This window comes from Macrobrachium nipponense, chromosome 6, assembly GCF_015104395.2.
Source record: "Macrobrachium nipponense isolate FS-2020 chromosome 6, ASM1510439v2, whole genome shotgun sequence".
NCBI lineage: Eukaryota > Metazoa > Arthropoda > Malacostraca > Decapoda > Palaemonidae > Macrobrachium > Macrobrachium nipponense.
In genome coordinates this window covers 45,733,396-45,759,842 of record NC_061108.1, presented here as the reverse complement: position 1 = coordinate 45,759,842, position 26,447 = coordinate 45,733,396, and the positions used below count along the sequence as shown (strand labels likewise).

At 41.6% G+C, this 26,447-nt stretch overlaps 1 protein-coding gene across 1 annotated transcript in view; it reads right to left on the bottom strand.

The window, feature by feature from the left end:
- The window catches only part of LOC135216830 (vesicle transport protein USE1-like), a 336,942-nt gene that overhangs the window by 156,413 nt on the left and 154,082 nt on the right, over positions 1-26,447 (bottom strand). The window lies entirely within an intron of this gene.

The window sequence follows — 26,447 nt, the reverse complement described above, 5'->3', positions numbered from 1 at the left end:
ATATCAGAAATGCTATCCATGATTCCCAAGAATTCCGGTCTGTCCTAGAAATGGAATTGGAAGTGATGTATAGAAATTTATCCTTTAAACTAGAGGAAAGAGAACCTACACAGTCTGCCCCAGCAGAGATTGGTTTTCACACCAAAAAACTTAGGTTGCGGGAACAGGGTAGTAAAAAATCCAACCCCGAAAAGATGAATCAATTTTCTAAATGCCCGTTGAAATCAGAATGGGTAATAATAGACAGTTTTCTCACCTCCAGAGTCCCAACTGGTTACAATAATAAGAAAAGTCGGACTATAAAACCTAAATCAGAATGAAGTACAGACACCAACATCCACCCAAAAATGACACTGATAACCCTTGCCAAGATGTTTCAATATGCATCCTTTCACCGGATGAAAAATCCCTCTTAATGAAAGGAAAACTATGATTGAGGGTGAGCCTTTCCTAATACATACCGAATGAAGTTTGGTCCCTCCATTAGGAATTCAAAAATCCACTGAAGGAGATGGTTATCCTGCTTATCAATAAAGCAATGAAAGCCCCAGAAGCAACCTTTCCCCAGTCTGATGAAAAATATATTGCAAACAACTTTACTACTCTAATAACTACTCAGGGAGGCACCAGCCTTCTGTCCATTCACTTCTGAAACAATCATGTGAAAATGGAATTTAAGAATTTTGTGATGAACTGGGAAATGAGAATTTATGACAGAAATAAAGCCATTTGACTTTGCCATCCCATAAGTAACTGACAGTTTTACAAAGGAATGGGTAACACTTGTCCATCCTTAGGAGAGGAGAACCTCCCATTGGACATGGCTACCCAGCAATATGGTGCTTCAAGAAAAGTCTCAGAATAGTCATGGCTGAATTTTATGCTAGGAGCCACCTCCTCAATATTCTAACTTCTACTACTGTGCTATGCTGGAAGTAACTATTAAAGAGCTTCCATGGTCATTCAGAACAATGTTCTCTGCAATAGCCAAAACACTTATGCAGACCCTATGGGGAGTGCTCTAGGACTTTCTGAAGTTTTGCAATAAGGCTTAAAAGGAAGATTTAGCAGGCTCCAACATTTTGCTCCCCACTGTAACCACCCTTTTACATTTTTCCCTTTCTGTTGGGACCTGCTTAAGTCTATTGTCATTCAACTCAATGAATTTAGACCAACACAGAGAAAAGGTAATCTGGGAAAAAATACTCTTGGAAACAATTTCCTTTTCCTAAAGCCTAAAAAAGTCTGTTATAAATCAGAGCCATACCAGCTTCCAGTCATTACTAAAAGACCTCTCCGAGAACAGAAGAAAGGATAACAAGAGCAGCAGCACCCTTTTGAAGAGGACAAAGGTGTTCCTTCTAGGGAAAAGGAAAACCAACTCCTGGGCACCATATATTAAAAGCAAGGGTGGAGTTCACTCCCACTCCTCTAATGAGTTTTAAAAAACCTGACACACCTTAAAAGGGGGCCATAAATGAAAGGTTTTTGACACCACTCTTCAGTGTCCCCAGATTTCGAAATATTTGAACACTCTATTAGCTTTCTTCGGAACAGCTTACCTAGTGGCCCTGAATTAACCAAACTGTCATTGTTCATTTTTCAACATGTGAGAGAATAGACTGCATTACCATCCACTGTTCCACCCCAGACAGAAGTCACCTATGCTTCCTCCTCTCTACACCATCACCTTCATGTGTAGCTTTTCAAAATCTAGTCTACTGCGAAGATTATTTACCTAACATTGCTAGCATACAGTGCAAAAACTACAGACTTCACCTATCTGACATTCCAGTCCCAATGGAAAATGTGGTTAGATTACCTCCACACTGAAAGCCCAGTTGAAATCTGTTGAAAGTTTTACATTTTACCTTACATCTTTTGAGAGCAAGTGCCTTGCTATTATTATAATAATCATGGCACATAAGGCAGCATTGTCAGAACCCTTGCTGTATGGTTATGGAATTATAATTCTAATGTAGAAATTATCAATTCCATTTTCAAGTCTTTTGCAATGCAAAGGTAGGCTCCTGCATGGCTTAACCTTTACCTGTTCCCTGAATAAGGTTCTTAGACTCCTGCCATCCCTTCAACTCAGGGCCCAAACATAACTTCATCTCATATGCTCCAAAAGGCAATCTTCTTGACTGCTTTGGCATAAGGAGCTCGGATTATCATACTGGGCTCTCTTAGACAGTAACAACATTTCATCACTCATTAACAGTAGTCATTTACTGTTATTTCCTGACCTATCATTCCTGGCCAACAATGACCTTTTAAAGGGAAAATTCCCTATTCTAATTAGGGAACTTAGAATTTCGGATAAAATACTATACCAAGTTTAAGCACTCAAAGTTTACCTTGATGTCACAGCAAACATCCCAGTTGGTTCCAATCTTCCTCCACCCTAGCACAAACAAACCACTCTCTCTACATGGGCTGAGAATTATTATACGTGGTGTCCCTATTAAAAAGGCAAACCTCACACCTTCCCCAAGTTGCATAACATCCAGCTTCAGAATTTTTCTATTGAAGAACTCTCTAAGTGTACAGGGTGGTTATTAAAGGTTTTACAGTGGACTCCCGCAAGATCGTAGCAATTGCAGATTCAGTACTCCTTGGTTTTTTCTGTGAGACATATCACCAAATATAATGGGGGGGGGGGTATTCACTACTTTACTGATTTTTTTATAGAGCAATATTCACTAATTACTGTATTTTAATTTTTTTTATCTTTCATGACTAAATACACTTTTTATGATAAAAGAATGAATTTTCTAATTTTCAAATATTAATATTAATGAATATTAAAACAGCCAAGTATCAATCAAACGTTAAAAGCAAAATCCTTTAATACTGATCTATTATCATGTAATAGGTACTGGATAAAAGAAAAACTATGTTCACTCCCCCCGCCCTCCCCCCGCCCCCCCCCCCCCCCCTCTCTCTCTCTTTCCATGACAACATGCTATTGGTAGGAGTGGGATGTAGCCAATGACAATTAAGCTTGCAACTCATGCTTTGTATGTACTGTTAATAGAGTATGACTGTCTCTCTCTCTCTCTCTCTCTCTCTCTCTCTCTCTCACCGAATCTCTCTCTCTCTCTCTCTCTCTCTTTTCTCGGGATGAGAGAGATTTTTTATACATTTTAACAATAATAATAACAGTAAAATAATAAATAATAATAATAATAATAATAATAATAATAATAATAATAATAATAAAAATAATAATGACCGCTCTCCTCGGCGTTGATTCCTTGGGAAAGGATCTTTACCATAATTTCCTCAGTCTACTCAGCTGTAAATGAGTACCTATCCCTGATGGGGTAGGGTCCAGCTATGGGTTAAATAGCAAAACTCAGCAATGATGGAAAGAAATGAAGGAATAAACGACAACGACGTAAATGGAACCTCTGGCAACAGAGGAGCTTCGTCCGGCAACCAGGTATTCAACCCAATTGAAGGGGAAGACGGTCAGGTACTTGGAGGTCGTCATCCAGCAACTGATCACCACAACGAAAGTAATCAACAGCCTGAGATTGGAGCTACAGAAGCAAAAAGGAAGAAATGGACAAGAGAAGAAAATAAGGAAATATGGAGATGCTACATTAGAAGCAACCCGACGGAGAGAGGATATAGAAGAAGATTGGTCAACATCTGGAATGAGAGGAATAACACCCCCCAAACAGAGCAGAGGCTGGCAGACCAAGTAAGGAACATAAAGAAAAAGAACTGGCTCTCCCCGACAGAAAGAGAAGAACTGGAAAGGGAAATGTCAAACGACAACGAATTACACGAAGACGAACTGAGAGACGATGCCACAGAAGACGACAGGGAGGATGAGGTATCAAACGACACACAAAGAAACACCGACGAAGTAACAGAGAGGACGGAATGGGTAGAAAAGATTAGACAATGGATGGAGCCAGATACAGAGAGAACAAAGATCCCCTCCATGAAAGCCTACAACACCAAGAAATTAAGAGAAAACAAGTGAGGTCAATGAAATAATGGGCATAATACACACCACCAGTATCACAGAAACAAATAACTTGGTATATGCAGTAGCAAGATTAGTAGCAGAACTGATGGGGATTCGAACACCAACACCACCAGCACAACCGCACAACCAACCCAATAGAAACCAAAACAGCAACCTCCTTGGAAAAGGCGCCTGGAAAAGCAAATCATGGTGATGAGATCTGACTTGAGTAAACTGAAAGAGATGGCGGAAAAAAGGCTAAGAAGCAAGAAAACAATTGGGAGGAACTCAACGAGAAAATCCAACAAGTAGTACAAGAGAGGGACTAAACAACACAATAGAAGATATAAAACAGAGGCTTAAGGCCAAAGCACATAAGATCCAACGGTACATGAACAGAACAAACTATTCGGAACCAAACAGAAAAGACTATACAGCCAACTAAGAGGGGAAGATAACCACCCAGAAATTCCTGAAGCCGAACCAAGTAAGAGACTGTGGGAAAACATATGGAGTAATCTGGTATCACACAACAAACATGCAACATGGCTCCAGGAAGTCAAGGAAGAAGAAAAAGGGAGAATAAAACAAAGATTCACAGAGATCACGACAGACACAGTCAGACACCAGCTAAAGAAAATGCCAAACTGGAAAGCCCCAGGTCCCGATGAAGTCCCATGGATACTGGCTCAAAAACTTCAAGGCCCTACACCCACGAATAGCAGAACAACTCCAGCATTGTATCTCAAATCACCATGCACCCAAATGGATGACCACAGGAAGAACATCCTTATTGTACAAAAAGACAAGAGTAAGGGAAATATAGCCAGTAACTACAGGCCTATCACCTGCCTACCAATAATGTGGAAGTTACTAACAGGTATCATCAGTGAAAGGCTATACAACTTACCTAGAGGAGACAAAAACACCATCCCCCACCAACAGAAAGGCTGCAGAAGGAAGTGTAGGGGCACAAAAGACCAGCTCCTGATAGACAAAATGGTAATGAAGAACAGTAGAAGGAAAACCAACCTAAGCATGGCATGGATAGACTATAAGAAAGCCTTCGACATGATGATCCACACACATGGCTAATAGAATGCCTGAAAATATATGGGGTCAGAAGAAAACACCATCAGCTTCCTCAAAAATACAATGCACAACTGGAATACAATACTTACAAGCTCTGGAATAAGACTAGCAGAGTTTAATATCAGGAGAGGATCTTCCAGGGCGACTCACTGTCCCCACTACTCTTCGTAGTAGCCATGATTCCCATGGACAAAAGTACTACAGAGGATGGATGCCGGGTACCAACTCAAGAAAAGAAGAGGCAACAGAATTAACCATCTGATGTTCATGGACGACATCAAGCTGTATGGTAAGAGCATCAAGGAATAGATACCTAATCCAGACTGTAAGGATTGTATCTGGGACATCAGGATGGAGTTTGGAATAGAAAAATGCGCCTTAGTCAACATACAAAAAAGGCAAAGTAACGAGAACTGAAGGGATAAAGCTACCAGATGGGAGCAACATCAAAACAAACCATAGATGAAAGCAGGATACAAATACCTGGGAATAATGGAAGGAGGGATATAAAAACACCAAACCAGAGATGAAGGACAACGATCAGGAAAGAATATATGCAGAGACTCAAGGCGATACTCAAGTCAAAACTCAACGCCGGAAATATGATAAAAGCCATAAACACATGGGCAGTGCCAGTAATCAGATACAGCGCAGGAATAGTGGAATGGACGAAGGCAGAACTCCGCAGCATAGATCAGAAAACCAGGAAACATATGACAATACACAAAGCACTACACCAAGAGCAAATACGGACAGACTATACATAACACGAAAGGAAGGAGGGAGAGGACTACTAAGTATAGAGGACTGCGTCAACACGAGAACAGAGCACTGGGGCAATATCTGAAAACCAGTGAAGACAAGTGGCTAAAGAGTGCATGGGAAGAAGGACTAATAAAAGTACGACGACCCACAAATATACAGAGACAGGAGAATGACAGACAGAACAGAGGACTGGAACAACAAACCAATGCACGGACAATACATGAGACAGACTAAAGAACTAGCCAGCGATGACACATGGCAATGGCTACAGAGGGGAGAGCTAAAGAAGGAAACTGAAGGAATGATAACAGCGCACAAGATCAGCCCTAAGAACCAGATATGTTCAAAGAACGATAGATGGAAATAAACATCTCTCCCATATGTAGAAATGCAATACGAAAAATGAGACCATAAAACCACATAGCAAGCAAATGCCCGGCACTTGCACAGAACCAGTACAAAAAGAGGCATGATTCAGTGGCAAAAGCCACTGGAGCTTGTGCGAGAAACATCAGCTACCTTGCAGTAATAAGTGGTACGAGCACCAACCTGAGAGAGTGATAGAAAACGATCAGGCAAAAGATCCTCTGGGACTATGGTATCAGGACGGATAGGGTGATACGTGCAAACAGACCAGACGTGACGTTGTTGACAAACTCAAGAAGAAAAAGTATCATCATCGATGTCGCCAGTACCATGGACACCAGAGTTTGAAGAGAAAGAGAGGAAAAAATGGATAAGTATCAAGATCTGAAATAGAAATAAGAAGGATATGGGATATGCCATGAAATCGTACCCATAATCATAGGAGCACTAGGCACGATCCCAAGATCCCTGAAAAGGAATCTAGAAAAACTAGAGGCTGAAGTAGCTCCAGGCCTCATGCAGAAGAGTGTGATCCTAGAAACGGCACACATAGTAAGAAAAGTGATGGACTCCTAAGGAGGCAGGATGCAACCCGGAACCCCACACTATAAATACCACCCAGTCGAATTGGAGGACTGTGATAGAGAGGGAAAAAAAAAAAAAAAAAAAAAAAAAAACAATAATAATAAATAATAATAATCATAATAATAATAATAATAATAATAATAATATGGTTGCTGCTTCAGCACTATTAATCTAGTAGAGAGTCTTCTCTATTTTTCTGATGACAGCTTTCTCTCTGTTGCTTAAACTGGCATGGCAAAATCGGGTTGAGTCATTTTGGTGTTTATTATTGCTTATACAATTCTCTCTCTCTCTCTCTCTCTCAATGTGACATTTCATCCAGATCTACTGCACATTTTCCAGCGATGACTGCTGAGGGACTGAATTCCAGTGTTGAATCCTTCTCCTTATATTCTGTTGTTGTGGGCTCTCGAGTACAGTCTGGAGAACCCCTGGGGCAGGTTGAGTTTTCATTGGTTCCTGGGAAGGTGACTCATACGGCGAGCATTCTCGATCAGAATATAACTACGACAGTCTATACCAAAAATTCAAACCTTGGACTTTGTATAAATAGAGATTGCGAGCGCCCTGTGCAGTTCAAGACCACCACTGCCAGGCCATTCGTCAGGAGGGCCCTCTCGCACTGTTCAACGGGCCGGGACACGCACCTCGAACTCTACCAAGCATCTCAGATGCTGATCAACAATGGGTACTCAAATAAACTAGTAAACCGAGAAATACGAGCCACCCTCGATTCCACCCCTGGCAGATATAAAACTTTTTTTTACAAAACAGCCATCAAGAAAATAATAAAGGAACATGTCTGCTCTATGGAGGAAGGGAAGAGAATGTCCCTCATTATTTATTACAAGAATCAGCATACGAAGGACCTCCTGATGAAGAACAACCCCTCCCTGCCCGTAGGAGACCCCCTAAAGCAGTCCAATGTCGTCTACCGATATGTATGCCCCGCCCAAGGATGCCCCTGAGATTTACATCGGTATGACGACGATGCACCTGTCTAAAAGGATCTCCTGCCATGCCCTGAAGGGAGCCATTAAGCAGCCCACTCTTACAGTACACCAGCACAACATTATGAGAGACGACATCATTAGGAATGTCAAAATCATTGAAAGAGCCCCTGACCCATGATGTCTGGGCCTCCTAGAAGCGTTTTTTATTCTTGAACAAAAGCCTCCCCTCAACACCACTCAAGAAGCGTTCCTAATACCAATGTGTGAGGAGGACCATGCCTCTCCCTCCCAATGAAAGTACCAGCACTCGTGAGACAATCAACACCGGATGCGAAGCACATAATTATGAAAATAATACCAGGGGTGACGTCACTTGGGTAGAAGCCAATTAAGAGGCTCCTAGTGATATTCCCTGCCTGAGAAGATCAGTAAGACTCGAGAACGCTCGCTGTATGAGTCACCTTTCCTAATACCAATGTGTGAGGAGGACCATGCCTCTCCCTCCCAATGAAAGTACCAGCACTCGTGAGACAATCAACACCGGATGCGAAGCACATAATTATGAAAATAATACCAGGGGTGACGTCACTTGGGTAGAAGCCAATTAAGAGGCTCCCAGTGATATTCCCTGCCTGAGAAGGTCAGTAAGACTCGAGAACGCTTGCTGTATGAGTCACCTTTCCAGGAACCAATAAAAACTAAACCTGTCCCAGGGGTTCTCCAGACCGTACTCGAGAGCCCGCAACAACAGGATATAAGAAGGACTCTCCATTGGAATTCAGTCCCTCAGCAGTCATCACTGGAAAATGTGCTGCAGATCTGGACGAAATGTCGTGTTCGGAGAGAGAGAGAGAGAGAGAGAGAGGAGAAGAGAGAGAGAGAGAGAGAGAGAGAGAACTGTATAAGCAATAATAAACACCAAAATGACTCAACGTAAATTTACCATGCCCTTTGGTGCGTTGCTCGCCAGTCTAAGCAACAGAGAGAAAGCTGTCATTAGAAAAATAGAAAGACTCTCTACAAGATTAATAGTGCTGAAGCAGCAACCATTTTTAACAAAACTTGTCTACGAAAGGGTCTCCTTCCGAAATAATTAAGGGATTTTGACGAAGGAAATCTATTTCTGGGGGAAGACCTGTGTCGCCCGGTGAAAAGTTCCTGTAGCTCACTTTTCTAAGTATAAATAGATTCTAAATATACCAGAGAAAAAAGCTAGCACGGTATGCTGAGGTTACTACCCTCGGCACGAGCACCCAGAGGGTGTCGGGTATAAAGTACAAGGCGAGTGGAAGCCACTACTCACAGGTCTTCTGCCAATTAGAGGATTCCTTTCCAAAATCCCTCCCACGGCAAGAGCCATCACAAAGGCTAGAGCCGTTACAAAGGTTACTCTTCCTACCTCCCTCTCGCTCTTGCTAATACTACTCGACCCGACCCGTGCACCATCTGCATTCCTGGAATAAACACCCTAGCTTGGACTGGTTAAGGGTGGGGAAAGAAGAAGAAGGGATGGGTTCACCGGGCGACACAGGTCTTCCCCAAGAAATAGATTTTTCCATCGTCAAAAATCCCTTTTCTGGGTTCGACCTGTGTCTGCCGGTTGAAAAGGTTATGAAAACGGTATCAAGAGGAATTTGTCCCATCCGCAAGCTTAACAGATACCAAACAAGTATATAAAAGGGGATAATGAAACCTAAGGTTCATTTAAAGAATAAATTTTTAATGCACTGTAATAAGGCAGGAAATTTACTTATTTACTAATTACACTAGAACTTAAACTATGGCTTAGAACTAGTAATAATAAGATAATATAATAAGACAATCTAAAAGCATGGTACCTGAAGCAATATACAAGGGTATGTACAGACAGGTCCGTAAAACCAATATGGTCTCAACACTATATACATGTTCTGGTGGCGGGATGGCAAATGAACCATCCCGTCCCGGAGGAGAGAGGTTTGGCAGGGAATACGAGCGACGCAGGTAGGAAGGAGAGAGTATTAAGGGAAAAGAAATGACCAAACGTTAAGAGAAGGAGTTTGATAAGATTCATCATTCAGGGTAGACTATGCTCCCTGCAGCAACCGTTGGGAATTTAAGAGCCTTCAAGTTTTTTAGATAGTGGCGTTTAAATACTGCTGGAGATTTCCAACATGTATATTTCTTCAGGTCTTCAAAATTCATATTGTGAAAATAGTTAATGGAGGTAGCCACTGTTCGGATGTCATGGATGTGTGGGACTGAATCCGGGTTGGCCTGTTTAATATATAGAGTATTTGTTGTCTAATACCTTTAAGAGAAATCGTACTGCCTTTCTCTCTAACAAAAAGGGGGGCCTGAAGATTTTTTTGAAGTCCTGGCCAGATAGGATTTAAGAGTAACTACAGGACACAATGATGCATCCTGTGTCAGAGGAATAATCTTCCATGGAGCCCATCTGTAGTAATACTTCACCCGACGGGAGAAATTCCACATGATCTGGATTTTTAGAGAGGGCCAAGAGTTCAGATATTCTGGCACCTGAAGCCAGGTCCATTAAGAATAAGGTCGATTTGATCGTAGTAATGGTACTAGCGGCTAGGCCCTTCTCAAATAGAGTTCTAAAGAACGAAATGGCTAGATTTGTAGTCATATTTTGACCATCTGAATCGTTTAGAAATATGGCCAACTTCTTCACTGCTGAATCATACTGCCTGAGCCTTGATTCTCTTTTATCTGATTCTATGAAAAAGATGTTCAGTGGATCAATACTAGCATCCTTTTGGGCCGCAAACTTCATGAAGTCCATAAAGTTAGGGCACTCAGAATTTTTGAGGAAGCTGACACAGTCTGAGTTTGTACTACCTGTGTCAGCCCTGGACGGGGGATCTGTTTGGGCCGGAGATTCAGTTCTAGAAGAAGCGGAAACCAGTTGCTCTTTGGCCAGTTGGGAGCCACCAATGCTACCTGTCCTGTGAAAGATCTTAGCTTGTGCAGGACCTTCATCAGAATATTCACCGATGGAAACAGGTAAATCTTCTGCCAATTCTTCCAATTTATGGACATCACATCTGTGGCGTAAGCTAGAGGGTCCAGGTTGGGTGCCACGTAACATGGTAGTTTGTGATTGGATTCCGTGGCGAATAAGTCTACTTGAAGGTCCGGGATTTGATTGCAAATCCACCGGAATGACTTTTTGTCCAGGGACCACTCCGACTCCAACGGAGTTGTCCTGGAAAGTGCGTCTGCAATAACATTTTTTACTTCTGCCAGGTGGGTTGCTGACAAGTGCCAATGATTTTTCGTTGCTAACGAAAATATCGCAATCATTACGTGATTTAGTTTGCTTGACCTGGAGCATCCCCTGTTTATGCAGTGGACTACTACTGAGCTGTCTGAGACTATCCTTATATGACGGTTCCAGGCCGGAGTCAGTCGTTTTAGGGTCAGGAAAACGGCCATTGCTTCTAGAATATTGATGTGGAACTGGCGGAACATATCCGACCACGTTCCCTGGACTTTCTTGTGTTGTGAATACCCTCCCCAGCCGCTTAAAGATGCATCCGTGTGGATAGTCAGAGACGGCGGAGGGAATTGCAATGGTACTGACTTGGCCAGGTTGTGGCGTTCCATCCATGGGCAGAGCTTTTTGTTAAAAATGGGTGGAATTACCGAGATCTTGTCCCTGAGATTGATGTTGGCTCTCTCCCTCCAGACTCGATTGATATTCTTTCAATCTGGCTTTCAATAGGACGTCCGTCACTGACGCAAATTTTAGCGAACCTAGGATTCTCTCCTAGGTACGCTGAGAAGCCTTTTTGTTCTTGAGGAACTGTTTCGTAGCCTTCGCTATCTCATTGATCTTCTTGGATGGTAGGAATAGTTTGTGTTTGATTAGGTCTCATTGTATTCCCAGCCATTAAAAGCGAGAAGCCGGAACGAGCCGGGATTTTTCCTTGTTCATCTGGAAACCCAGAAATTCCAAGAATTTTTTAACCTTGGCTGTTGCCTTGAGACACTCTTCGTCGGTGGCTGCCCAAATGAGCCAGTCGTCTAGATAGGCTACTAATATTATCCCTTGAGTTCTTAGCTCATGAACTATCGTCTCTCCCAATTTGGTGAATAACCTGGGCGCAATGTTGAGCCCGAATGGCATGACTCTGAATGAGTAAGCTTGTTTTCCTAGTTTAAGCCTAGGTGCGGAGAGAAGTTCCTTGCTATCGGAACATGATAGTAAGCGTCTGTAATATCTATAGCGGTGGTGACGGCCCCACGGGGAAGTAAGGTCCGCACCTGCAAGACGGTCAACATGCGGAATCTATTGCATAGAATGTATTAGACGGGAAAAGTCCAGAATCACTCTCCTTTTGTTCAAGTCCTTTTTTGGGACACTGAAGAGACGTCCTTGAAACTTTAGGCGTTTTACTTCCTTTATAGCCTTCTTTTGGGGGAGATCTTTGGCATAGATGCCTAGAAGCCGTTCCGTCGGAGTCTGGTGAAAACTGATCGGTGGAGGGGGCCCTTTCTCCCATTTCCACCCTATACCTTTGGAGACTATACTGTGGGCCTCATGGACTGAAGGTCCAATGGTCCCGGAAGAGATATAATCTCCCTCCCACCTGCGGGCTCTCACTGGTTGGCTGCAGGTCCGCTTCTTCTTCAGCCTCCTCCAAAGCCTCTACCTCTTGCTCCACCACGTAGCCAGGCACCACCTCTGGCTCTGCTACTTCCGGCATGCCTATTGTAACCGCAAAATGCGCCTCGCGACTCATAGGATGGGGTTGAAGGCTGGGAGGTTACTATGGCTGTTTGAGGCTGAGGCTGCTGAGCCGGTGTATGTTTGTACCAGAACAAGCTGCTGCTGCGGTTGAGCCTTAGATGTCGAAGGCTTACCACCTGAGAGACCGGACCGCTTGCACTATCGCCCCCCTGAGGATAAGAGGGTTTCCGTAGGGATGGAACTTCCATGCCTCTTCCTAGGCCTTCTGGATTGGGGTCCGGGTGGGCCATCAACTTCCTTTTGAAAGGAAGTCCCCAACGGACCCGAAGACTCTGGTTAGCTCTGGCTGCCTCATGAAAGACGTTGACTTCGTCTTTCGGGAACAGATTTTCTCCCCATATTGAGGAATTTATGAGTCTGTTAGGCTTGTGCCTTATAGAGGCACTCGCCAGGATGTACTTTCTGCAGGCTCGTCTCGCCATAATGAAATCGTACAGGTTCGTTTGGAAAGTCTGCAACAGGGCTTTCGTGAGGACCCGGAACAACTGTTCTTCAATGTAGGATGACGCAACCAACTCCGCCGCAGTGACTGAGTTGATCGACCTTCCTAATATGGTTCTTGCCTCGAATTCCTCTTTTGACCAAGTGGTACGGAATTTTAGGTAGCTTCTCTGCCAACAGGGTGGGGGCGCAATCCGGGTCAAGTTTACCTGCCGTAAACGTATGCGGAGGGTCCTCCCAGAACTCTACATCTGCGGGGAAGAGTAGAGAGGTAGCCTCTATCTCCTTTAAAGCTGGTAAGGGTTTATCCGCTGCTTGCATGGTTAGTTCCGCCACTTTGGTTGTACAGGGTGACGGAACTCCTTCTGGGGTCACAACATAGTGAAGCTACCTTTATAGGGCGTCAGTTTGGTGTTAACTCATCCCCATTCAGAAAGGGTGCGAACCCATACAGCTTGATCTTGGTCCCTAGGGAAGATCACTGTCTCCTTCGGGACCTTGAATACTCTGACTAGCGCATGCTCCGCTAGCCTGACGAGTCCGGAGAATGGGAATTGGAGACCCCCCGTGAAGAACTCAAAGTCCTCCACCGGGTGGGTTCCGCACCCTTCGATCGTCAACTGCCCATCTGAAAATGGGGCATGTAATGCTTGTCGCCAAGGGTTGTTATTCTCAAATGGCGGCAGCTTAGATGTATCCCGAACTGTTGTGGTCAGAGCCGTGGTTCCAGATTGGCGGAATCCGGTCATCATTTCCTCCAGGGGTCTGATCCTCTCGGTCAGGGACGTTATTGTCTGGCCGGAGGTATCCGTGCCCGAGGCGAATCGTATCGTCTCAAGCCTCTCATCAACTACTTCCCTAACTTCAACATTAGAAGGTTAGCGAATGCCTCCTGATTAAAGCCAGACTCCGTCGTCTTAGATTTGGAGGACTTGGCTCTCGACCCCTCAGGAGGGGGAGAAGCTTTAACAGCAGGCAACTTAGTAGCAGAGGTCGACGGCTTTGGGGACGAAGACGACTTAGTCGCCGCTGCCGGAGCAGGTTTAGATCCCTTTGGAAGGGATCTTGGTTTTTGTCGTAGCAGACGGTACACTCGTCAGGATGCTGGACCATGTAGCCCTCAAGTTGCACGGCGCAGTTGGAATGCGACCGACAGACTACAGGGCCGCAGGGCTTGAAAAGGGTAGCGGGGCACCCTTCAGAATAAATAAAAGAAAACTCTGGATGTTTTCGCCTGCTCCAGATTCCGTCCTCCGGAAGGTAGAGGTCAGCCCAGTGTATGGGGTCTGGGACACGCTGGACCGGAGAGAAGGAAAGTCCTAATCTCTAGCCCGGTCGAACTGAATCAGAATGCTACTGAGCTGCGGAAACTTAGTATAATAACTCCGGTGGAGAGTGTGATGGTGAATCACACTACGTCGGAACCTTAAAGGTCCGGAGATATCTATAGAGTTTTAATCCCAAAGAGAGCTTAGCCTACTCAGTCTCATAATCTCGTTGCCATAAGCAATGCCGGCGGAACCGGGCTGAAACGAGCGGAACAGAAGAAGGTAATCCTATACCTGAGCCTGAACACATCGAGGGGGGGGAGCGCAACTCCCAGCCCGATCCATTTCTCCTTGAGTGAGACGGCGGAGACAACAGGGAGAAGAGGCAACTGAGCGGCGGAGCAGTATAAATGTACAATCCAGTGCGCTGCCCGCTGGCTGGTGTGATGCTAGACCACTATCAAGCTGGCAGAGCTACTCATTCAGAGTCATCAAGGTGATTACATATAGTAATACCAGTAACCCTCCCTCTCCGACCCCTACCTCTCCCACTTGAACGAAAAAAACTCTAGCGGCCGTTCATCGGTAAGGTTCCTAGCACCGCGAGCTATAAGACAGTGTCCGGCAGAGCCGAGCTGGGAAGTGGGGAGGGGGGGGTGGGTGGTCGGTCGTGATCGCTTGGCCACAATACCCGATCAGAGATAAACACCTACTGGAGGTTGTGTAGCCTACTACTATGGAGGTAGAAGACCGACTGGGCCCGTGGCCAGTCATGATTGGTACAGTGACCGATCGGTGATCACTCTCAAACGGAAGGTCATAGCCTACTACTAAAGGGGGCAGGAGGCCGTGAGCCCACTGTTTTCCTAAAGGAGGCTAGGCCAAGGCGATATACATACCAGACCACCCAAATTAACAATATAATATACAATACAATAGTGAGGTATCATGGAAGAGTTGCAAGAGGAACATAAGGTGTCAGGAGAATACCCAGCATGGAACTAGCCTAGCCCTCCGAGATCACTATGGATCCGGTCAGGTGGGCCAGATAAACCTCCAAGGACGTCATGGCATGGACAGTAACACTAAATTAAACCCTTCAAATCGAAATTTCGACCTGGTCGGTAGGGAGGGTAGGTCTAACAATATGACAAGAGAGAGACTCTCTATCCTTGATGCCCTCCCCGCAAGCACCGTAGCGCCGACGGGGGGAGAGGACTAAGGGGTAAAGGTGTAGGGGGCACCTGGCCTACCTTCCCAAAACCTAGTTTAGGCCTGGTCGGGTAAGCCAGCGGAGGAAAGCAACACTTCCAACCTCTCAGTGATATGAAAATCATAAATGTGCATAAACAATATAATATACAATAAACAATCTAATATACAATACCATAATGAGGTATCATGGAAGAGTTGCAAGAGGAACATAAGGTATAAGGAATTTACCCAGCATGGATCTAGCCTAACTCTCCGAGATCACTATGGATCCGGTCAGGTAGGTCAGATAAAGCTCCAAGGACGTCATGGCGTGGACGGTGGGCACTCAACCAAACCCTCAATACTCGAAATTTTCGATCTGGTCGGGTAGGGAGGATAGGTCCAACAATATGACAAGAGAGATACTCTCTATCCTTGATATCCTCCCCGTTAAGCACCGTAGCGCGGACAGGGGGAGAGGTAAGGGTATAGGGGTAGGGGCACCTAGCCTACCTTCCAAAACCTCATCTAGGCCTGGTCAGTTAAGCTAGGGAAAGAAAGCAACTCATTCAACCTCTTCAGTGATATAAAATCATGAATGTGCATAAATCAAAAACCTATCTGGTTTGCAATAAAACAATAACGTATACATGTCTCGTATCGGCAGAGAGAGAGAGAGGACTCCCACCTCTAAGATGATAAATACGATAGGCTAGCTAGTAGCCCTACAAGGCACATTTATTATATGAAATATAAAATTAACATAAAATAAGAATAAAAATAAAGGAAATAACTAATAATAATGATGCACGCGTCTGATGATGCACCCAAATGGCGAATGAGCTAGCGGCACCCCAGTATGTTTTTCAAGGGACCGAAGGCTAAAAATGGAATGTATTGTAATCATACGAATTATGAAAACACAATTTGGAATACTCAAGTTGGATTGAAGAAGCAGAGAGTTCCACGGAAGACGTAGCTTCGGCAAATTAAGGCACCAAGGGAGCAATTAAAGACGCGTGTGAACACACAAAGGCTAATTACAGGAATGCAGATGGAGCGCGGGTCGAGAAGTAGTACCAAGAGCGAGAGGGTGGTAGGAGAAGTAACCTTTGTAATGGCTCTTGCGTGGGTACTGTATACCCGACACCCTCTGGGTGCTCGTGCCGAGGGTAGTAACCTCAGCATACCATGCTAGCTTTTTCTCTGGTATATTTAGAATCTATTTATACTTAGAAAAGTGAGCTACAGGAACTTTCCACCGGCAGACACAGGTCAAATCCAGAAATTATAACAATAAATATATAGGGCCGAGGAAAACATCATCAGCTTCCTCAAAAATACAATGCACAACTGGAATACAATACTTACAAACTCTGGAATAAGACTAGCAGAGGTTAATATAAAAAGAGGGACTTTCCAGGGCGACTCACTGTCCCCACTACTCTTTGTAGTAGCCATGATTCCCATGACAAAAGTACTGCAGAAATTGGATGCTGGGTACCAACTCAAGAAAAGAGGCAACAGAATTAACCATCTGATGTTCATGGATGACATCAAGCCATATGGCAAGAGCATCAAGGACATAGATACCCTAATCCAGACTGTAAGGATTGTATCTGGGGACATCAGGATGGAGTCTGGAATAGAAAAATATCCCTTAGCCAACATACAAAAGGGCAAAGTAACAAGGACTGAAGGGATAAAGCTACCAGATGGGAGCAACATCAAACACATACTAGATGAGACAGGATACAAATACTTGGGAATAATGGAAGCAGGGGATATAAAACACCAAGAGATGAAGGACACAATGAGGATAGAATATATGCAGAGACTCAAGGCGATACTCTAGTCAAAACTCAATGCCGGAAATATGATAAAAGCCATAAACACATGGCCAGTACCAGTAATCAGATACAGCGCAGGAATAGTGGAATGGACAAAGGCAGAACTCCGCAGCATAGACCAGAAAACTAGGAAACATATGACAATACACAAAGCACTACACCCAAGAGCAAATACAGACAGACTATACATAACACGAAAGGAAGGAGGGAGAGGATTAAGTATAGAGGACTGCGTCAACATCGAGAACAGAGCACTGGGGGAATATCTGAAAACCAGTGAAGACAAGTGGCTCAAGAGTGCATGGGAAGGACTGATAAAAGTAGATGAAGACCCAGAAATATACAGACAGGAGAATGACAAACAGAACAGAGGAATGGCATAACAAACCAATACATGAGACAGACTAAAGAACTAGCCAGCGATGAAACATGGCAATGGCTACAGAGGGGAGAGCTCAAGAAGGAAACTGAAGGAATGATAACAGCAGCATAAGATCAGGCCCTAAGAACCAGATAGGCGGTCCCCGGGTTACGACGGGTCCGGCTTACGACGTTCCGAGGTTACGACGCTTTTTCTTAAATATTCATTGAAAAATCTGCCCTGGGTTATGACGCTTGTTCCGAGGTTACGACGCTGACGCTTCCGACGCTCCGAGTTTACGACGCTTTTAAAAAACACATACTATGATAAGATAAGAATCCTTTGTAGTTTAGCAGTTTCTCTCTCTCTCTCTCTCTCTCTCTCTCTCACACTCTCTCTCTCTCTCTCTCTCTCTCTCTCTTTGTATTTTCCAATGAAAATAATCACTATAATTCTCTCTCTCCTCGATCTCTCTCTCTCCCTCCTCTCTATCTCTCTCGCTCTCTCCTCTCTCTCTCTCTGCTTCCTCTCTCTCTCTCCTCTACTACAAAGATGTGTTTTTTAGTATGATAAATAAATGATTTACTATTTTCAAATATTAATATTAATTTATACAGCAATAATATCAATTCATTAAAGAAAATACCATAGTGAATTAGTAAGATTTTAGCTTTTATTTAAAAAATTATGGAAGAATGAAGGAAATCCCAGTCTTTCTTCAAGTAACTTCCAGTAACCTTTCTCAAGATTCAGGTACTAAAACTGTCAGATATATCAAGTTCTGTGACAGCCAGGAGGGGGAAAATTTGGGGTGTGACAGCCAGGAGGGGGAAAATTTGGGGGAAGAGCTGCAGTGTTGCAATCACGTGGTCCTGACATTTTCCCCCCTCTATCTCTCTCTCTCTCTCTCATTTACTGAGACTCGAGATTTTTTATGTACTTGTACTATTTGTTTTTTCATACTTTCAAATAATAATAATAATAATAATAAGAATAAAATAAAATAAGAATAATAATAATAATAATAACTGTAATTACAAAATTCATATGTGATAGTATTTTAAAGAAATACAATACGCACTAATCTATCCATGTCACTTTTAATTAAGGTTAACTCTCTCTCTCTCTCTCTCTCTCTCCATCTCTCTCTCTCTCTCGTCTCTCTCCTCTCTCTCTCTGCTCTCTCTCTCTCTTTTGCCACACAAGAAGCGTTATAAGTATTTTTTGAGAGAAGAGAGAGAGATAAACACACACTCTCTCTCTTCTCCTTCTCTCTCTCTCCTCTCTCTCTCTCTCCTCTCTCTCTCTTCTCTCGCTCTCTTCTTTTTTTTTATCCTGACCGAGATGAAAGAATTTTTATGGTACTAGTATGTAAAATGTTTATTGATAATTTCAGTTATTTAATAATAATAATAACAATAAAACTTTAATTACAAAATTCATAATGGTCGTATTTTAAAGAGATGAAAATGACCTTTCCATTTCACTTGTAAGGATAATTCCTCTTTCTTACTGAGATGAGAGAATTTTTACGGTAGATGCACGTGTTTATTATATTTTCAAATAATAATAATAATAATAATAATAGAAGTAGTAATAATACGATAACTAATTTCAAAAGAAAATTCTTCCCTTTGTCTTTTTCTGTATCAATTTCCCCACCTCAACTCGAGTGACACTCGAGCTTAACAATGCCATACAATGGTCAACGAATTTAATGGTTTTATGTAATCCTCTCTCTCTCTCTCTCTCTCTCTCTCTCTCTCTCTCTCTCTCTCATCTTACTGAGTTGAGATCATTTTCTTATGGACGTGTATGTAATAAGTTTATCATTAATATTTTCCAATAATAATACTATAAGTACAAAATTCATATCTGAGTATTTTAAATACAATAATCATTCCATTTCTCTCTTTTAAATACTGTAAGGACAACTCTCTCTCTCTCTCTCTCTCTCTCTCTCTCTCTCTCTCTCTCTCTCTCTCTCTCCACAAGATACTTGTCATACATTTGGTGTTTCTATTTCTTCCTTTTATCTCTCTCGCTCTCAGCAAAAGAATTGATAGACAGACAAACATAACTGCACAGTCCTCTCTTTCTCTCTTCTCTGGAGAAATATATGTATTTATGGGAGGGGGAAAAAGTTGCCTACAGACATTCATTTCAATCTATTGAAACCGTAAGGAGTTTTTTCTCTCTCTCTCTCTCTCTTTTGTATTTTAATGAAAATATACAGTAATTTGTGAATACACAGTGTTGCACATGAAAAAAGTAAATTAGTGATAATTTTAGAGATACGGCCCTAAGAAAAATTGCAAATTAGTAGTGAAATTTTCCCTGTGGACATGTTTTCAAGAACGTCGTTCCGGCTTACGACGATTTTCGGGTTACGACGCGTCTTAAGAACGGAACCCCCGTCGTAACCCGGGGACCGCCTTATGTTCAAAGAACGATAGATGGAAATAACATCTCTTCCATATGTAGGAAGTGCAATACAGTGGTCCCCCCATATTCGCGGGGGATGCGTACCAGACCACCCCGTGAATAGTTAGAATCCGCGAATGTTTGGAACCCCTATGAAAATGCTAAAAACAGCCTATTTTGTTAGTTAAAACTTAAGAAAAACCCACTAAAAATTTTCATACTTGGTTTTTTAATAGTTTTATCACAAAAAATGCATTTTATGATGAAATTCATCAAAAAAACCAGGAATTTGTGGATATTTATCATAGAAAAATACCGCGAATGCGCGAATTTTCCGCGAATAATGCAGGGAAACGTTCCCCAGAGAAATCCGCGAATGTGTGAGTCCGCGAATCTGGAGAACGCGAATACAGGGGGTCCACTGTACATAAAATGGGACCACAAACCACAAAGCAAGCGAATGTCTGGCACTTGCACAGAACCAGTACATAAAGGGCATGATTCAGTGGCAAAAGTCCTCCAATGGAGCCTGTGCAAGAAACACCAGCTACCTTGCAGTAATAAGTGGTATGAGCACCAACCTGAGGGAGTGACAGAAAAAGATCAGGCAAAGATCCTTTGGGACTATGGTATCAGAACAGATAGGGTGATATGTGCAAATAGACCAGAAGTGACGTTGATTGACAAAGTCAAGAAGAAAGTATCAGTCATTGATGTCGCAATACCATGAGACACCAGAGTTGAAGAGAAAGAAAGGGAAAAAATAGATAAGTATCAAGACCTGAAAATACAAATAAGAAGGATATGGGATACGCCAGTGGAAATTGTACCCATAATCATAGGAACATTAGGCACGATTATTTCTTCGATGTTATGCCCTAAAATATTCTAAATTGCGGTACTATCATGTACTGGTTGGCCATTATGTATTAGTGCATGTCTCTGAGATCCATTAATTTTCCTTAATTTTTCCCAGACTTTACTTATTGAGGTTGCATCAGATAAGCTAGAGACATATTTTTTCCATGACATTATATTTCCTCTAATGCCCTCCCTTCTAAATCTTGCCGAGATCCGATTGTAATGAGGCTTTAGTAGACTGATTTCTATAGTAATATCTACAAGTTTCTAGGCAGTGTTCTTAAAATTTAGAGGTCTTTTACTAAAGGCATTAAATCTATTTTGCAGTTTCTATTCTTCTACCTATAATATGATTTTCTTGTATCAGGTGGGATAATGTGTCAGACCACCAAGGTACTGAATGTTTTTTAGGAGTAGTAGTTGACTTAAGAATAGATTTGTCAGCAGCTGTAATTACAAAGTTTGTGAAGAAATAAGAAGTCTACAATGTCATCATTACCTTGTACTGGTGTAAATGGAGAGATATGGCTGGTTTTAATTTTATACTGGTCCCAGTCTGCCTTATCTACATTATATCATGGGATAGTTGTTGTTGGGGTATGTCCCAAACAGGATGTTAAAATTGGAAAATGATCGCTGGTGTATGGATCATCTGTGAGCAAATACTTGTCTATGGATGATAAACTTCCATGAGATTTTGAAAAGTAAGTGCTAATATCTCCATTATTTAAAATGCAAAGATTATGAGTGTCAATCATATGTTCAATTTTGTTACCATGTGAATCTGTTTCATTGCAAAAGGAATCCCATAATGGGCTGTGGGCATTAAAATCTCCAACCATTAAAAAATCATCAGCAATATTCAATAATACTTGAGATAGATTTTTTAAATCATAATTACATGAAGGTTGGTTGTAAATATTATACAAATTAAAAGTAGAGTTGTTAACATGAAGTTTAATTCCAGGTAGTTGGAATTCAGAACTATTAGTCAATATATTTTCTAAGTAATTTGGTTATTGACGTAAGTTGCTGTTCCTAATGTATTCATATCAGGAACTGAATGTGATGCTAATGTATAATTGCCTATTTTCGAGACATTTTCATTTGTATGTTGCAAGCATATTGCTATTGGTTCACATTGTTTTAACAATCCTTGAATTTCTCCTATTTGTAATCATGTTTTTAAACCATTGAATAATATAAGAGTTGAATGTTATTGTGGAGGAAGGCCCCTGTCAAGCAAAACATTATTTTTGCTTACATTTGTGGTTGCATACTCATGCAAAGCTGCAGGTTTCTTAATATTTGACTTTATGCTAAGTCTCTTGGTAATGCTCCTTGGGAATTTTGTTTTTGTTTTATTTTCTCCAATAAATGTTCTATGCCTCTAGCACTAGATGAGCAAGCTTTAATAAGATGGTCTACACACATGCAATCTTCGGAGTGTTTTTCTAGATTTTCCTATTGTTATCTTTTTTGTTTAATTTGATAAAATTATTAATCATATTAGTGAGGCTGCTTGTAGATCCAAGTTTCATTGTATTCAACTGAACAATGAAACATTCACTACATCTACATAACTTATCACGAGAGGATAAGGTATTTATATTTTGAGTGATTGAGTGTCTTGTTTGTTTTACCAAGACTGGGAGAGGAGTCTATTTAAACAGTGGCGGCTTGTTGATGAATATTGTTAGTTGGTTGGGGTTGAGGAGGAGTTAATGATTTCCCTCTTTGTCCTATTATGGGTGATGGAGTTATATGAACAATGTTGTTAATTTCTGAGAAATTGTTTGTTTGTGAGGTGGTTAATGTTTCAGCTTCTACATCAATACTATCTATATTACTTTTTAGAGGATGGGAATCATCTTTCTTGTCAAGTTTTTCTTTTTCGGAGTGGTCCCATTTCCAGGGTCTCGCCTTTTTCCCCTTGCTCTCTGATCTGGTAGGGAATCATCAGCAATGTCTGCATTAGAAGGTACTGTCTCCATACATGAAGTACTGGCTTCATGATCATCTAAGGATGATAGAGCAGCATATTTGTTTGTTATTGTTATTTCAAGTATTAGATTTCTGTTTTCTAAACAAGCATCATGATGGATTTCTGCTTGGGTCAAGTATCCCTCTAACTTTTAACTCAAGCTTAGCCTCTCTTGCTGCCATTCCAGTTCTACTCATCAGTAGTTTTAATTCTGTATTGTACATATAGATTGGGCATTATTTTGACTTTGCATGATGATTTAATTTTTGCTATTTTGATGGAAACTTCCTGGTTTCTTTTGCTTGGAATTTTATATAACTCCAGGTCATGAATGTTATCGTATCTTAATTTGAGTGATTCTAATATGATATTCTTTTCAAGCAATTCCTCCCCATTTTCAATTTGAGGTAGTACAACTTTACCCTGGATATAGTTAAGCATGTCATGGCTTTTCACCATTACATTTACCCTTTGAATTTCTTTTAGGTTCTGAAATGTTTCTGACTGGGCTTTCGCTGTGGCTTCAATCAGCCATTCAATAAATTTCAGTGCTCTGAAACTCATTTCTCTTGTTGGGTGTAAGCTTAGTAATTTGTTCTCTAAAACATAGTGGGAAATTTTCCTCTCTGTTTTGAGAACAAGAAATCTGGAACAATTATCTGTCCCAAAAATATGGTCAAAATGAATTAATGTTGGGTCGGGTTTGAACATTTTTCTTTTCTTATTATTTCTTATTAAAGGCTCATATGGTGCCATCGTTGTTCTGGTAAGCTTACTGTCTTGGGTGAATCCAGTAGCCAAGTCTGATTCCACGCTGGGATCATCAACATTAGGGCCTAATAAAGAATATATAAAAACGACAGTGTTGTTTTCAGCCAGGTAGTCCTCCACCTACTATAGAGCCCAACAAGGGAGGGGTGTGGAATGCCAAATTGAGAGGCAACCCCTAGAGGCTACTTCCTGGTTATACATCTGATCCCCAGCACTTAAGGCGTCGTCAGTCTGTCGAGATCCGACCCAGTACTGGGGACCAAGTTTGACATAAGACTTTCCCCTCGCTCGCACACATCAGGTATTCGAATTTTATGGGTGAGGAGGAATGCTGCCCATCCCCACCCTCCATCACATTACAAGAGTTGTCACAGCCATCATCCATTAACATATTAAGGTCCTCAATTCTGGTTCATCCTGACAGGGGAAGAAGTGAAAGACTGAAAAAAATAGGTTCAAAAGAGGATCAAACTTAGTCTGGGTGCTCAGAAATGGCCTTAGTAACATGGTTGGACCTGCCAGGGTAGAAAACTGCCCGGCTACCATCGTCCACCTCTTCCTCGCACCTCACAAGCCCCACCACCTCATCAAGGTGTCGAGCCATTGGTGGGGAGTTTGGGGGAAGGGGGGCAGTTCGGAGCTTGGGCTACAATGGATGAGGCACTGACACCTTACCTCATACATGGGAACCAGAAAATGATAGCCTATTGTGGGGAAACCCTGAAAGATTCCTTGACACAAATTTAGTCAAACCTTTTTGCTAACTGTAAAATAAGGTATACATCCTATTCTGACTTCTCAATACACTTTTCCTGAACCAAAATGGGAGCTAAAGAAAAGGTCTCAGTAGTACTACCTAAAGCATTAGCAGAGGAAAAATCCATAAACTGAGTAGTAATAATTATGGATAAAGGACCTGGAGAAGGGGAAGAAATGACATGTTTATGACTGGATCAAACTACAGAACATACTTGCTTTTTATAATTTATCTGCTTTCCTTCTCTTCCTATATCTATCAAACTTAAACATAGTATTTCCTTCTCCTCCTATATCTAACAAATTTAAGCATAAAGTTCTTAGAACAATCCCTACATTCCTCACATCTATTCTCAAGATCACACTCTAATACCCTGCATTCAGCACAGTGTCCATCTACCTCAAAATTCAACATCCTGCTAACACAGTACGTAATCATTCCTACAGAGCCTAACATTCTTAGCCTTGCTCCTAGTAGAGGACATCCTAAAAAATACATATACAATACCATAAAAGCAGCAAACAGCCAAAACCATTAAATACCAATGTGCACCTATACACAATGGCAGCAAGAAAATTCTGAAGAGAGCTAAAACATTTAAAACACCTTGTGGAAAACAGGTGAACAAGACAGTCATCCAGATCAGCCAAGCAATCTTCTTTTGTTTGAATACCAATTCATCTCTAGTACAGAGATATAAGATATTTTCAACAGTAGGTAAAATTCATTCTAGTAAAATAATACATCACTGACAAAATAGAAGGTTTAAAATGAATTACACAAAACACCATATGGAGGGTAGGAAATGAATGGCATAAATGACCAGGTTGAAATAAGAAAATCAATTACAGCAATGACCAATTAGAAAGTACAGAACAACAAACATCATACATTCCTTAATTGCTTTCCATTATCAGTATACAAACAATAAACCGTACAACAGAACTGGTGATCTGGATGTTTTATGCACTGCCAATTTTATCATTAACTACAAAAAAAAGCAGAAAAGTAAAAATAAGTGCATAACTAGCTAAATTTCTTCATAAAAATAAGCGACATGATTTCAATTTACAACACAAAATAATAATATACATACAACTGAATGAAGATTGTATAATGGGTAATAGAGATTCAATATCGAAGCATACTTTTATTTGAACTAAACAAATTAATCAGTGATAAAATATTTATTTACAAGATTTACAAGTAGTACCTGTACAGTTAATTCATTTAATTCCTTCAACTATGTATCACCTTCCATGACCTTAACAGACAAAGAACACATAAACAGCATACATATGTGGTAAATTAATCATAATGTTGTCTTTCATTCACTAGCAATTATATAGGTATGACGTAAGTGTAAGAACCATCAGTATCAGAATATAAACAGTTTTCATGCCCAAGTTTCAGTTTGATACCGTTTTTCCAAATCTTTCTTCATGTATTCTTCAACATCCTGTGTGCTACACCCAAGACCTTTTTCACATATAAAAGTTAAAGCTTCATAAACATCTATTGGAACCCTCTTAGCATTACCAGCAAAAAACACCATGGCTTTCTTGTTTCCAATAAGGTCCCAAAAACTATCAGCATGTTTTCGTATGACATGTTGTACATATACCTTGTCATCTTGATCACGTGAAAAAGCACAATGGAGAATTAACTTCTTTTCAGCTACTAAAGCTTCCCATTCCTCTTTGAAAAAGAAGTCCTTATCATAATTTCTGCACCCAAACACCATAACAACATTTTCATGTTGACCAGAAGCAATTCTCTCCTGTATGTAAGCTCGAAATGGAGCACAACCAGTTCCTGGTCCAATCATTATAACAGGAGGCAAATCTTGGGAAGACACTGCAGGGAAAGTTAGCGTTCCTAATTTAAACCATATTGGCACATATGAATTCGCTTTTTGTCTTGATAACCAGTTGGTACATAATCCCAATCTAGGTCTCTTGAGAACTGTTCGGTACTCAACAACAGCTACCAGAAGCTGGACACGATCTGGAAGAGCTAACCTAGATGAAG